This window comes from Aulonocara sp. 'chitande type north' Nkhata Bay, linkage group LG16 (assembly GCF_057382095.1).
Source record: "Aulonocara sp. 'chitande type north' Nkhata Bay isolate Kocher_YH1m ecotype deep benthic linkage group LG16, A_spYH_male_GT1.1, whole genome shotgun sequence".
Classification (NCBI taxonomy): domain Eukaryota; kingdom Metazoa; phylum Chordata; class Actinopteri; order Cichliformes; family Cichlidae; genus Aulonocara; species Aulonocara sp. 'chitande type north' Nkhata Bay.
In genome coordinates, this window is record NC_141359.1 from 16,797,285 (window position 1) to 16,811,303 (window position 14,019).

Sequence of the window (14,019 nt, forward strand, 5' to 3'; positions counted from 1 at the left end):
ACCTCGGGCAGCTTGTCAGTGAACATCAGACTGCTTGAAATGTATTTTTCACAAAAAGCTCGTTTTCTCCCTTTTTTTGGTCAAAACAGGCATTTTTGGTGGAACCCACCCCTCTTCTACAGCTGATTACTAAAGAACGGAAAATGGTAGAAACAAGCTTTTTTTTTTGGATGGAAGAAGAGAGTCTGTTCTTCATTTTGGTAGGTTCAGCGTTTATGTGATCATAACACACAGTTTTCTGTGGCTCTTCAAAAATGAGTAAAAATGCTGAAAAACCCTGGCAGTGAATGAGTTAAAACATGAATACGAATCGTTGAAAACAAAGCAACTATATAAAGAAAAGATGAATGATGTTAGTAGATAAAGGATCTGAATCACTAGTACAACTATCACTTTTGGACAGTATAAAGCACGTGTACACACAGATACTAATCCTGATTTGGTGTCAATAGGAAACAAGGGACAAGTCTCAGCAAACATCTACATCTATAAAACTAAATGGCATCATTACATCACAAAATTTGTTGTAAACTCCTAGCACGTAGCAAACAACGGTGTAGTTTAACAACAATTCTTACCTTTACTGGTTACATTTGGTCTTTGTGACTGAAATGTTAAAACTCTTATGCAAAAACAAGTGACTTTGCATCTTTACTTTAATGTGCTTCCTGATAATTACTATTTGTGCAGTAAAGACCAGTTCTGGAGGAGTAAAGTTGCTTTGTAGTTAGATGAGAAGAAGAGAAGTGGCCTTTATTATTGATGAACAAGTTATCCACACTGAGACCAGCTGAGCTGAGACACACACCCACACACGCACACGTCTAAGCAGCAGAGATGCAGTGCTGACGCAGTGCAATAGTGCACTTTTTTTTTTTTTATTCCAAGAGAGAAAATATAATATTCACAGTTAGCTTAATTGGTTGAAACTGAGTTTTCAGGGTATTAACTTTGGTTAAGAAAGAAAAAATGAGAAGTTAAAGCTGTTATCATGATATTTAGGGCCCATGCAAAAATCTACTGTCAGGGTTCACCAAAGAAGTGTAGTGTCAGTTCTGCTGACACAGGGCAAACTAATGTGATGATTCATCTGCAAAAATGTACCCAGAGGTGTAAAAAGTTCTTTGGGTGATCTACTGACTCTCTTTCAAAAATGATGAGGGACTGAGGGATTGAGTTACTTCCTAACAAAAATGATACAGTATGAAGAGAAATGAGAGGACACTGAAAAAGAATCAATATGATTTTCTATAAGGGAAATTGCAGGGACAGGGATTGCAGGAAATGGTGAGGACTGAGATTCCATCAGAGCACAGAATTTACCCAGAGCAGCTCCTCTGCACTTAATAGCCAACGCATACAAAGTGTAGAAGAACACCAGACGTTATTTGCCATGGGAGCCCAAGTCGTTTGTCTGTTAATCAAGGTAAGTTACTGCGCTAGGATGTGTAAATGGGTGCATCCGTCTGTTTTTTCCTGCAAGCAGTGTGAGGCTGCTTGTATTTATTAAAGTCTGACACACTAACACAATCAAATTAACAGCTGCATTTTGACAGACATTTGAATATGGTATACAGTGGGGCAAAAAAGTATTTAGTCAGCCACCGATTGTCATCATTTTAGGTGGGGGAAATTGCACAGAGGTCAGTAATTTGCACCAGAGGTACACTTCAACTGTGAGAGACAGAATGTGAAAAAAAAAAATCCATGAATCCACATGGTAGGATTTGTAAAGAATTTATTCGTAAATCAGGGTGGAAAATAAGTATTTGGTCAATAACAAAAATACAACTCAATACTTTGTAACATAACCTTTGTTGGCAATAACAGAGGTCAAACGTTTACTATAGGTCTTTACCAGGTTTGCACACACAGTAGCTGGTATTTTGGCCCATTCCTCCATGCAGATCTTCTCGAGAGCAGTGATGTTTTGGGGCTGTCGCCGAGCAACACGGACTTTCAACTCCCGCCACAGATTTTCTATGGGGTTGAGGTCTGGAGACTGGCTAGGCCACTCCAGGACTTTCAAATGCTTTTTACGGAGCCACTCTTTTGTTGCCCGGGCGGTGTGTTTTGGATCATTGTCATGTTGGAAGACTCAGCCTCGTTTCATCTTCAAAGTTCTCACTGATGGAAGGAGGTTTTGGCTCAAAATCTCACGATACATGGCCCCATTCATTCTGTCCTTAACACGGATCAGTCGTCCTGTCCCCTTGGCAGAAAAACAGCCCCATAGCATGATGTTTCCACCCCCATGCTTCACAGTAGGTATGGTGTTCTTGGGATGCAACTCAGTATTCTTCTTCCTCCAAACACGACGAGTTGAGTTTATACCAAAAAGTTCTACTTTGGTTTCATCTGACCACATGACATTCTCCCAATCCTCTGCTGTATCATCCATGTGCTCTCTGGCAAACTTCAGACGGGCCTGGACATGCACTGGCTTCAGCAGCGGAACACGTCTGGCACTGCGGGATTTGATTCCCTGCCGTTGTAGTGTGTTACTGATGGTGACCTTTGTTACTTTGGTCCCAGCTCTCTGCAGGTCATTCACCAGGTCCCCCCGTGTGGTTCTGGGATCTTTGCTCACCGTTCTCATGATCATTTTGACCCCACGGGATGAGATCTTGCGTGGAGCCCCAGATCGAGGGAGATTATCAGTGGTCTTGTATGTCTTCCATTTTCTGATGATTGCTCCCACAGTTGATTTTTTCACACCAAGCTGCTTGCCTATTGTAGATTCACTCTTCCCAGTCTGGTGCAGGTCTACAATACTTTTCCTGGTGTCCTTCGAAAGCTCTTTGGTCTTGGCCATGGCGGAGTTTGGAGTCTGACTGTTTGAGGCTGTGGACAGGTGTCTTTTATACAGATGATGAGTTCAAACAGGTGCCATTCATACAGGTAACGAGTGGGGGACAGAAAAGCTTCTTACAGAAGACGTTACAGGTCTGTGAGAGCCAGAGATTTTCCTTGTTTGAGGTGACCAAATACTTATTTTCCACCCTGATTTACGAATAAATTCTTTACAAATCCTACCATGTGGATTCATGGATTTTTTTTTCACATTCTGTCTCTCACAGTTGAAGTGTACCTCTGGTGCAAATTACTGACCTCTGTCATCATTTTAAGTGGGGGAACTTGCACAATCGGTGGCTGACTAAATACTCTTTTGCCCCACTGTATGTGCACCGTTACAAGAATATTTTTGTTCTATTGCTTTCTATTAATTTATATAATTTTAAGTTAAGCAGGACAGAGTTCTTTTAAAGAAAGATTTACTTATATTCTCAAAAGTTAAGCATGACAGGCTTCTGTTTAAGAAAGAGACCTGTTTTACTGTGTTAATGTTGTCATTTTGAGCTAAAAATAAATGGCTAAATGATCATTTGTTTCCCATATGGTCATATCACAAAGAATATGCATCTGCTTAAATCAAATTCAAGTCAAATGGTTAAAAAATAATTTCACACACAAAAAAAAAGAGCTACCACACTGGGAAGGGTGAAGACAACTGGGTTGCCCGGCCCTGGCCACGATGTGTCCCTTATTTATTTTTCAGGGAGTTGGCAACCCTAGAAGAGACAGATTTCAGGTTTGCAATAAAGACAGCTGCGGGAATCCTGCCGCCACACCAGCTGTCACATGACTTTAACTCTGTGAAAAGTTGCAGAATTCAAAATTCACCAGAGAATATGTAAGGAAGACAAAAAGCATCAACATTATGAGCGAGCAGGCAACTATCCTGCAGGAAAGCATTAAAAAGAGGGAGGCAAGACACATCCCAAGAGAAGAGAGCTGTAAGCAGTTAGTAAGAACTGATGAAGATGATCGGACTGGTGACTATAAAAGTTTTTAAGCTCAGTTAAATAAATTCAACTTGCCAATGTGGTGAAATAGCCTTAGAAACAATTACAAATCCAAAAGTACATGTGACTGCGCACACTCAAACACTTCTTAAACAAATAGGAGTCAAACCCAAACAGCGAGTCAAAACGGATGTTGTAAAATTCTCTTTTAGTTGATTAGATCATTATCAAGCAAAATGAACACACACCGATTGTTTCTGTACTCTATGGTGCCATTTAAAAGTCACACAATAATTTGATTAAGAAGTAGACTGAATGCAGGAGTCGCTCTGGAGTTGATGTTTTGTCTACTAAAAATATATGGATGTGTGTATAGGTGGACCCGGGCCTTTCATTTTCCATTCCACGTTAGAGCAGAATCCAAAGCAAGTATGAAAATAAAACAAAGCAAATTTAACTTTTCTGTGTGACACTTTGTTTTCACTTTTTGCAGCTATGTAACTATTAATATTAAAATGACCCTATAACATTTCAGCTTTTAGCCATTTCTACATGAAGGAATGGGTGAAAAACGTGACTTGCACAGCAGAATATTACATTTCTTAAAACGCTGTTTTAAAAGCTTCCAGACAATAAAGAACTAAACACATTAAAACTCTGGGTGCCAATTTAGTTGTGTTGTAAATCTTAAGGTCTTCACTAAGTGCTTTATTTGTTAGCTAGCCTACTTAGCAAAACAGCTATAACACCCAGAATGCTAACAGGCAGGTGTGCAGTTTGCTAGCAATGTGGCTAATCATCAACATAGGCAAGTTAATGAACAGCTACCTCTACATTTCACAGTAAATAATACAGCTTCAAAAGGAATTTACTGACTTTCAGAATGTAACTGCATGGTATATGTATCCTGCTGCGCAGCTATTCATTTTTTATTCCAAATACTGACCTGACTTTACTTACAAGAGCCGAGTATTCACAATTTTAACACCTAGGACTAAATTTCTAACAGTTCTTGTGCTGAGTCACTTTTACTGATAAAGTCCACTGTGTAAAAAGTTACCCACTAAAAACTAAAGCTCTGAGGTAAAAGTCAAATAGTGCTCATGGAGTTATTGAAGGGAGGAGGAGAGTGATGGAGAGGAAGAGGCAGAAGCCTGGAGGAGCATGAAGCCAAATCTAAAAGAGAACGTGTGAAACAGGAAACGAGTGTTTAGAATGAAGAACAGAACAACTTCCTGTCCGAGAGAGAGACAGACGGAGAGAGAAAGAAAGATGAGGGGTGAGCGAGGGACAACTATTTTTAGAATGCTCTTGTAAATGCAAAACAAAGTGGACAATCTGAAAACAGCTGCAAGCACACAGACAGCACAGACAGAATGAATCAGCTGCTTTAAAACACATCAGTGACACAGCAAGAGTGACACAGGAGCAGTGGCTAGCAGGTCAACCACTCTCCATCCTCCAAGTCATCTTTAACTCAGAGTGCCCTCAGTTCCTCATAATTTAAAGAAGGTCATGAAGAAATTTTAGCGTTGCCCTTTAGAGATAACAGCAGTCATTACAGAATTCAGCTTTGACATTCGCAACACTTCCAGCGACAGGCTCTTTTGAATTAAGACTTTTCTGCAAATATAAAACAATTCCATTTAAAACTCAAGACAAGCTGATGCTGTGGTCACAGAGCTTCCATTAAAGCAAGTCATACATCAGACTGAACCAGCAGAGCAGGAGTTACTGTTGGCCTAAGCCTGCAGCAGCATTTATGAAGCTCCGTCAAGTCAACAATGCAGTGATCATGACAAAAAAAAAACTAGTAAATGCTGATGCAGGAGTGCGAAGTCTACATTTTCATACACCGCATGTTGACACTTAAGATGCAGAGAAAAGGACTCTGCATCCAATTTGGAACATTAATCACTAAACACAATTTTCTACCTAGAAATGCCAACGTTTTAAAGATTCCAATATCTGACATGGTTAATTAATAAAAACTGAAATGTTTCAAAACGCTTACTTTTCCTCATATGAGAGGTTATTTAGTTGGTCCACAGTCTTAAACAAGCCATTGTAGCTCTAAGAGTCACAGCATTTTCCTCATATGACCATATTTGAAATATCGGCTCTCTGTGACATCATACAGATCCAGGAGCAGAAAAAAAAAAGGCCACACATAAGCAAAGGAGGTCAACCAGCGCACACCTCACGCTTATAGACAAAAGACGATCGAGAGTTTGCATGATTGCCGCCTTTTGACGGTCTTCTTTTAAATCGCTGCTGATGACTGATTGTGAAACGTTTTTGTACGTTTTAGCATAGATTTTATATATAAACATCTTTGGCTTAACTCCATCTTTTCTTTTACCTTACAGATTGTTATTGTTGTCTTTAAGATATTCATTATACTGGAATCACACTGTATCTTATTTACATTTTGATGTCTTGACTGTCCCATCTGAATTTAGATGCAAATCCTTTTTATAATTTCCTCCCACCTTGTTTTTTTTTTTTTATTCCGTGTTTCTGTGAAGCCCTTTGTAACACTGGTTTCGAGAAGTGCCGTACAAAGAGACGTTATTGCTACTTATTAACATTTACACTTCATTTCTCCCTTTGTCCAAACTAAAGATTTTTTTGGTCAACACATAAAACAAAGAAAAGCAGAGGACGACCATAAGTGAGAATCATCTGGTCATTCTGCTTAAAAAACAGCATTATCAATTAATAACGAAATCATTCAAATGGCTTTATTTCAGCTCTATGTCGAGTTTAAATACGACACTTCTTTCGCATCTGCTTCACTGTTGAGAAGTGACTGCAGCGCAGATATTAATATCTAGTCTTCAAGATCTAGTTTTGAACAGGAATTTTATGTTTTAAAAAATGACTCAAGCACAGGAAAACTGTGAATGAGGAACTAATGAAATACTTAACACACTTAAAAATACTTTAAAAATATAATTAAGTTATTCTGGGATTTATTATCTCTATAATAAAAGTCATTTCAGTTAATATTATTTTAGGGTATTACAAGATCTGAGCTGGCCCTGGAAAAGGACGTTCTGGAAATCAAAACAATGCAGGCGACTGAATAATATACGTAAATTTATTATTGGAGAAAGGAAAAAAAGACACATTTAGCTTTAAGAAATGACTCCTCTTTGAGTTGTATTACATTTCAGCAAGGGTAAATCTTGGTTGTCCAATAATCCGTTTAAAATATCAACTTTTTCTGGCTTTTCTGTTTTATCTGAAAGTAAACTAGTCATCTCTGAGAGAAGAGGATGACCCACTGACTGCAGGAATATCGGGCCTCAGTGTTAAGTTAACCTGTCGACTCTGACAGAAGCCAGACTCAGAGGTCGAACTGCAAAACGCAACACAAGCCTCCACTTTTTCCAGGATCGGCGTGGTCAGCGTACACGGCGCAATGATAACAGAAGCATTACTCTGTGGAACGCTCGTGAAGCATGTGAGGCGACAAATAAAGTCGCCATGTTCAAATTGACATATCTGTACAAGGGACAGTTGAGCATTTGGATTTCATAGACATATTCTGTAATTACTTTACTATATTTAACACTAGTTTTAATGTAAATTCAAATACTGAATACAAACTTCACAATAGTTTTAATATATACTTTTAAAAAATGATGACTGTGGTCATTTTCATGCAAAAATATCAAACATTTTATAAATCGGGGATTTACTGCTTGCCCTGAAATAGATTTACTGAATAATTTCAAGGTTTAATGCAGTGCAGGTGAGAAACTGCCATTTCTTACATGTTACCAAGCAATCGGTGAATGCATTTGGATATTAACCAGCAGCCTGACATTCAACAATGCAGAACCAGAACAGAAACCAGCTCCAACTTAACCACCTGAGTTGGAGCATAATGTGTTTAAACATGAATGCATCACTGCTAATAATAGCACGTCATACCGCCACAGGTACTTTGCCTGCTTTAGACATCTCTAGTTTTGGCACTTAAAAATCTTTTACTCAGGAAGCTTCCACCACTTGTAGCTTTGGTACTTTTACATAACTGTGAAAGCATTTCCATTTTCTAAACTAAATCACATATTTCAACCTGAAGAGCATGATGGTGAGGTTTGGTCTTTTCAACATTATTACTACTATTTGTTAATAAGTTACTATATTAGCCTGACCAACAGCATTTACAGTAATGTGGACATTTAAAAACACAAGATACATTTTTACAAACAAACCCTGAAGTTATTAACATTAAAATGATTATTAGTAGAAAAAGATAAGCTTGGTTTTTTTATATATTGCAAAAAAGTAAGTAGGTAAACCAAAGATCATTTTGGTTTAACTAAACAAAAAGGAACTTTTCATAGATAAGACTTCAACAAGGAGGCTGATGATCAGTTGGTAAACTTTTCTGCTGTGTCATGTCATAGTGAATTCTGTTATTTTGATTTTAGACTGATTGCATTTCCCAAGGTTCAAAAACACACCCGAAACTAAAACTTATTGATCAGCTCCCTGCAGGCTGACTAATAAAATCATCTGATGCTAAAGTTTCCTTCAGAAATGTAAGCCTGCATTCAGCTATGTGGATTAGGTACACCTTTAAGTGATCACAAACAGCAGCAGCAGCATTTCAGAGCCCGCAATTCACTGCACAGCCCGACAGCTTGTTAGTCAATAAGCATTTTTTAACACGCCACAGTTTGCAACACACTCACGCACGCACGCACAGATGAAGACCCATCTGTAACCCACTGAAGGGTCACTTTTCTTCAGATATGTGCGGTTTGAACACCATCCAACCGACTTTAAACTCACTTTTCAAGCCTGCGCAGCCTCTCTTCTAAATCGTCAGCAAACTTTCTTCTCCTGCTGTAAAATCAAGCCCCCTTTCTGATCCCGTTCACTCGTTCCTGCTCTGTTATGACACGAAGGACGGGGCTGACAGCAGCCTCACCAAAACTCTCAAACAGCCGCAGAGCAGTGGGCAGCGGCGCCGTGAGCGCCCCGGTCACTCACCTTCATGTTCCTCCGCAGTTTGCGCCTCAAATCCCAAAGTGTCAAAGTTGACCAAACTTTTCTAATAAACACTCCAACATTCCCGCTTCCGCTTCCTGAAACCTGCTGAAGCAGTGACAAGTAGCGTGCGAGGAGGAGGAGGACGGCGACGGGGAGGGCAGGAGGAAGGAGGTGTGTCCTCAGAAGGGTACGGCGGAGGAACAGCGACCCCTGCCGGACCCCCTTTTTCTTCACATATCCTAGCTTGTTGTCGTCTGGCTACTGTTGTCTTTAATATTTACTGACTGCACACATAATGTAATATCAGCTAGAATCCAGTGAGGTTACAAGAATCAAATGCCTTGTTTTTGAAGTACAAACACACACACACACACACACGCACACACACACACACATATATATAAAAAATTATTTTTTAATTAAAAATATCCCCATTGCTTTCTCATATTTCTTGCTTTGCCCTCCAAAGTGTTATGCAGTCTAATCGCTATTGATTTTTTCCCCCCAGGTTTAGTTTGAAATGTAGTTTTAGTTCACTGTAGATGTGTAGCAGCAATTGAAAGGTTGCTGGTTCGATTCCATCTCAAGATAGCACTCACCTTTGAGGGTGCATTAATAAGTGCACCTGGTGTATAACCCTGCCAAATCAAACATGGAGAGCTACCTGCTGTCGTGACCCTTCGGGGTTGCCAACTGACAAACACTCCAACAGAGAGAAAACCCGTTGGTGATACCAGTAAAATTTGTATTATTTTAGCTTAATAACTGTGAACATTTAAATCAAAACAAAGTGCTTTTATTTTAATTAATCAGCTGACCACTTCATCTCAATTTTTTAAAAGGCTAATAGCAAAAACACCTACATAATTCTTTCTAACTTCCTAAGATTTTGGTTTATGTATCCAGAAGAAAAATACAACTTTTCCTAACTGTGACTTTGGGCTGCTCCTTCTGGCATGAACACCTTGCATCCACTGAGTAAACGTGCAAAATATCAGGATAATTTCAAGGTGGCAGTTTTATGACACGAGATTTGGGTCATGAAACAAGACAAGGACCCAAAGCATGTACGCAACCAGCAACAGAATGACTGAAAGAAGGAGAAAAAGCAGATTTTCCAGACTTTACTGGAAGAATTTTGCTTTAACTATTTCTGTGACATGACCTGAATATAAGCATTTGCTTATATTACCCAGCTGGTGCTGTGACTGATCACTTAGTGTGGTGAAAAAGAGCTATGAGAAGTACACTTTAATCAGAAAGCATTTGTCAATAATTAGACTTGGCTCAAGATCAGATTGATGAGAAATCAATTCAGATACTTCTCAAGTGTTTAGATTTTTTTTTGTATAAAAGTCAGTGTAGAGGCTAAATGTTCACTTCTTGTTTTTATAATTCATAGATATTCTGAAGAATTCAAAGAAATATTTGAACTTTTTAATCTGCAGTACCAACATATGAGCACCAGATGGAAACCAAACACTATTGCAGTGCAGCTGATCTGCACTGAGAGGCTTTGTTGCTGCCTGTTTTCAAGTTCTAACACGTCCCCTCACACGTGATAAGGATCCTAGATTATTTGCATTAAACTATACAGATCAGATGGAGCACACCTACGCCCATTTTAGTAACCATTAGGGTCCGACCAGGTGGGGCATTGTAACCTGTTCTCATCAATTTGTATATTGATGACCTTTCTAACAAACATGAAACAAGCATGATGCTGGATGGATGGTTATTAATGATCCTTAGAGCACGTTTTTTTTTCTCTCATGGAGACTAAAGTCAGATATTTGGGTCACATAATCAGGAATGAGCTTTGTAATAATGATGATGATGATGTGCAATGCACGAGCACTTTAAAACACCTGTTTTTAGAGCTTGCTGTATTTGTGTTAAAAGCAAATGCTTCAGGTGGCATGTGATGACACTTTGAGGATCTTGCTCAAGCTTCAAAGATGAATAAATGGAGTCTGAGTATTTATAACTATACTGTTCCCAACTGTAATGCCATGCTGAGTTATTGTTTGTATAAACATACATGTCGAAGTGATTCTAAAAACACGGCCTATGCTTTAACTGGCACAAGATATTCCTCCTGCCCCTGGAAACACTGTAAACATTGCCCGTTTGTGCAGTGATCGCTTGTGATTGCATTTTTGCATTGCTGTATTCATACTGTTACTTTTTGTGTATTGAGATGCATCAGAAGTAAAGTTTCCCTATTTAAAGTTTTTAAAAAAGTCAAGAATTTTTCAGCTACGCCTCCAGCAGGAATCTGCTGTTACTTTGAACGTCATGTGGGAACACGTTGAGTTATGACAGTTTGAGTCACACCTGCCAAAAGAATGAGAAAGAAAAAAACTTTTTAAAAAAATAGTGTAGGGGACTGACTGTGATTGGATGTTTGTTCTGCAGCTACTTCCTGTGGTGCTTCTGCTTTATGTCGCAACATGTTTCTAAAAACCAGTCTTCTTCCTCTTGGTGTCACGTGTAAATATGGAGCGGCCTTCAGTTTGCTTATTTATGACCATCATATTATTTTCAAATGCATTTTAACTACATTAAAGCTGAATGCAGTTCTGCTCTTGCAGAGCTGTTTGTCTTGTTTCTAGAGTTGTGCAATAATTTTATTCTCTATAATTTCTTCATTTCTTTTTTTTAAGGGGTGAACTTCTTCTTTGTTGTTATGTGTTCTAATGAATCTTTGTTGTCTGTTTACTTCTCTGTTTATTAATTCAAGTGTGGCCTGGATACTAGATACTATTGTGTGCGTTTTTTGCATGAATAAGGCAATCTGACCTTCTACATACACGCACAGACGCCCACACACACCTGGCAGTATGGAATATTGATGATTATTCAACAGTGAGTTTCTGTGCTGTTTGTGAGCTTTGCTCCAAAGAGAAAATTCATTCATTTCGGTCGCTTCTGCGTCCTGTGAACATGTCAGGTAAACATAGTACACCTTCTGCATTTAAAATGCAATAAAACTCTAAGCGCGGACCTCACTAAAATACATTTAAAGCAATAAAAATCCATCAAGCAGAAAAAGAGAAAACTTTGATTCTTTTTTTCATTATTATCACTGCTATAAATCTGATCGGATAAAGTTTCATATTTATTTAAAGCTGAACTAAGCAGCAGACAGACTGAAGCATTGATTGTGTGTTAACCATTACCTGTCAGATGGTTCAAACCGGTGGACAGACACAGGTCCTCCACAGTTACTGGGTAACCACCTAGCAACCATTCTATCATCACCATAGCAGCGTCTTTACCGCACAGCTGCCTGGTCCAAAGTCCTCTGCTTTTTTCTTATTGGCCTACTGGTTTCCTCCAGCTCTTCTTCTGTTCTCTATTGACTTTGTCAAGCATGTAGTGGAAACATTCCCTATGATTATGTTTGACCAAGACTGACCTAATGCTAGAAGATACTTTTATGGGCCACCTTTGAAGAAAAAGGTGGCCCATAAAAGTTGGTCTTAAGAACATTGTTCTTAAGACAAAGAGGGGAGACGCAGTAACTGTTTAAAACAGGGATAAAGGCAGAAATTTTTAAAGACATTTCTAATGTTGCTCCAGATTGTTCAAGTGACAAGACAATTCCTCCAACCTCAATACCCGACATCTTGGGGGGCGATTGTCCCTCAAGAGTTGGGAGTTCACCATGTAATCGGAAGGTTGCCGGTTCGAGCCCCGGCTTGGACAGTCTCGGTCGTTGTGTCCTTGGGCCGTTGTCTACTGGTGGTGGCCAGGGGTCCCGGTGGCGCCAGTGTCCGACAGCCTTGCCTCTGTCAGTGCGCCCCAGGGTGGCTGTGGCTGCAATGTAGCTTGCCATCACCAGTGTGTGTGAATGGGTGGATGACTGGATGTGTAAAGCGCCTTGGGGTCCTTAGGGACTAGTAAGGTGCTATACAAATACAGGCCATTTACCATCTCAGCCTCCTCATGTCCTTCTAAGCTCTCATTAAGACTGTTGCATTCGAAAGCACTATCACTAGCCATGAGTCATAATAAACCTCTGACATCGTAGATGAACATGGCAATATTATTATGTTATATTATATTTCTGTAGAGAGTCACGGTCATGTACGTCTGATCAAGCCTCATCATTAAGGCCCTGAAGAACTAGTATAACATGTTGTCCTGATTGAACTGATTGGATCAAGTTCATGTGCCACAGTTGCAGGTCTGTACACACGCCTTTTAAAAAACAATTTTAAAAGATTTCCATTTATACTGAGTTGTATCGTGTTCACTTAGCTCTACAAACTAACTGGCTTTATAGAGTAAGACGTTGACTATGTTACTGAACAGTAATGTGGGTCTGTTGTGGAGAAGAAAGAATGTAAAGTGAACTTGTTGAATGACTCGTTGTGTGACCAAAGGAATGAGTTTACAGATACAAGTGGCAAAGAGGCCCTTTGTTACTTCAGAGGGGTTTAGAGGAGAGCTGCTACTTTTCCACACTGAGCATCTTACCAGGATGCTTCCTGGATGCTTCCCAGGTGTTTCAGGGATCTCCGGCTGCGTGGAGACCCAGGGGCAAATCCAAGGCATGCTGTAGGGAAGGTCTGAGCTGGCCTGGAAGTGCCGCGATGCCCCTCAGTGCAAAGAGCTGAAGGAGATAACTGGGGGGAGGAAATCCCAGATCTGGATAAGTGGCACAAAATGGATGAATGGATGGAAAAGGACAGAAAATTTAAACTCAACAGTAATCTGAATACAAGTAATCCAGGTACAGACAAAATATTTACAGGCACACAAGTTTTGTTCGTTCTTACAGCTATTGAGTCTTTCCTCTACATGTTTATTATATACATAAAGAATCAAACAGCACTAGGACCCATCTATGAGTATCTCCTCAGCAGGAGATTGGAAGTATTTTTGTTAATTATTCATGAGAAAGAGACGGGGTCAGTCACATTTCAACAGCTCAAGATGTTGTTACCTGTCAGACAAGTAAGCTGTGATTCAGAGCCACAGGTGAGAAGCTGTCGCCTAATCATTTACAAATCATTTACGTTTAAAAACAGACAGCAATGATAAGTCTTTGAGGCCTATAGTGACCTCAATCATCACATGCAACACTTGCCTTCCAGCAGTAAGTTTAAATCTACGCATGCGTAGATGTTGTGGCGACAGATGGTCAACTCACCTCACAAAAGACAGAGAGAGGGAGAAAGAGAGAGACTGG

At 39.6% G+C, this 14,019-nt stretch overlaps 1 protein-coding gene across 5 annotated transcripts in view; it reads right to left on the bottom strand.

The window, feature by feature from the left end:
- The window catches only part of itprid2 (ITPR interacting domain containing 2), a 51,438-nt gene extending 41,938 nt beyond the window's left edge, over positions 1-9,500 (bottom strand). For 3 of the 5 annotated variants that reach the window (XM_086265974.1, XM_086265973.1, XM_086265969.1), the window contains exon 1: positions 8,820-8,944. The gene's annotated coding sequence lies outside the window, so the exon portion shown is untranslated. Of the gene's footprint in view, positions 1-8,618; positions 8,680-8,819; positions 8,945-9,418 lie in introns of those variants that run through there. The other 2 variants (XM_086265972.1, XM_086265971.1) reach the window with 2 other exon arrangements.
- Positions 9,501-14,019: the final 4,519 nt, after the last annotated feature.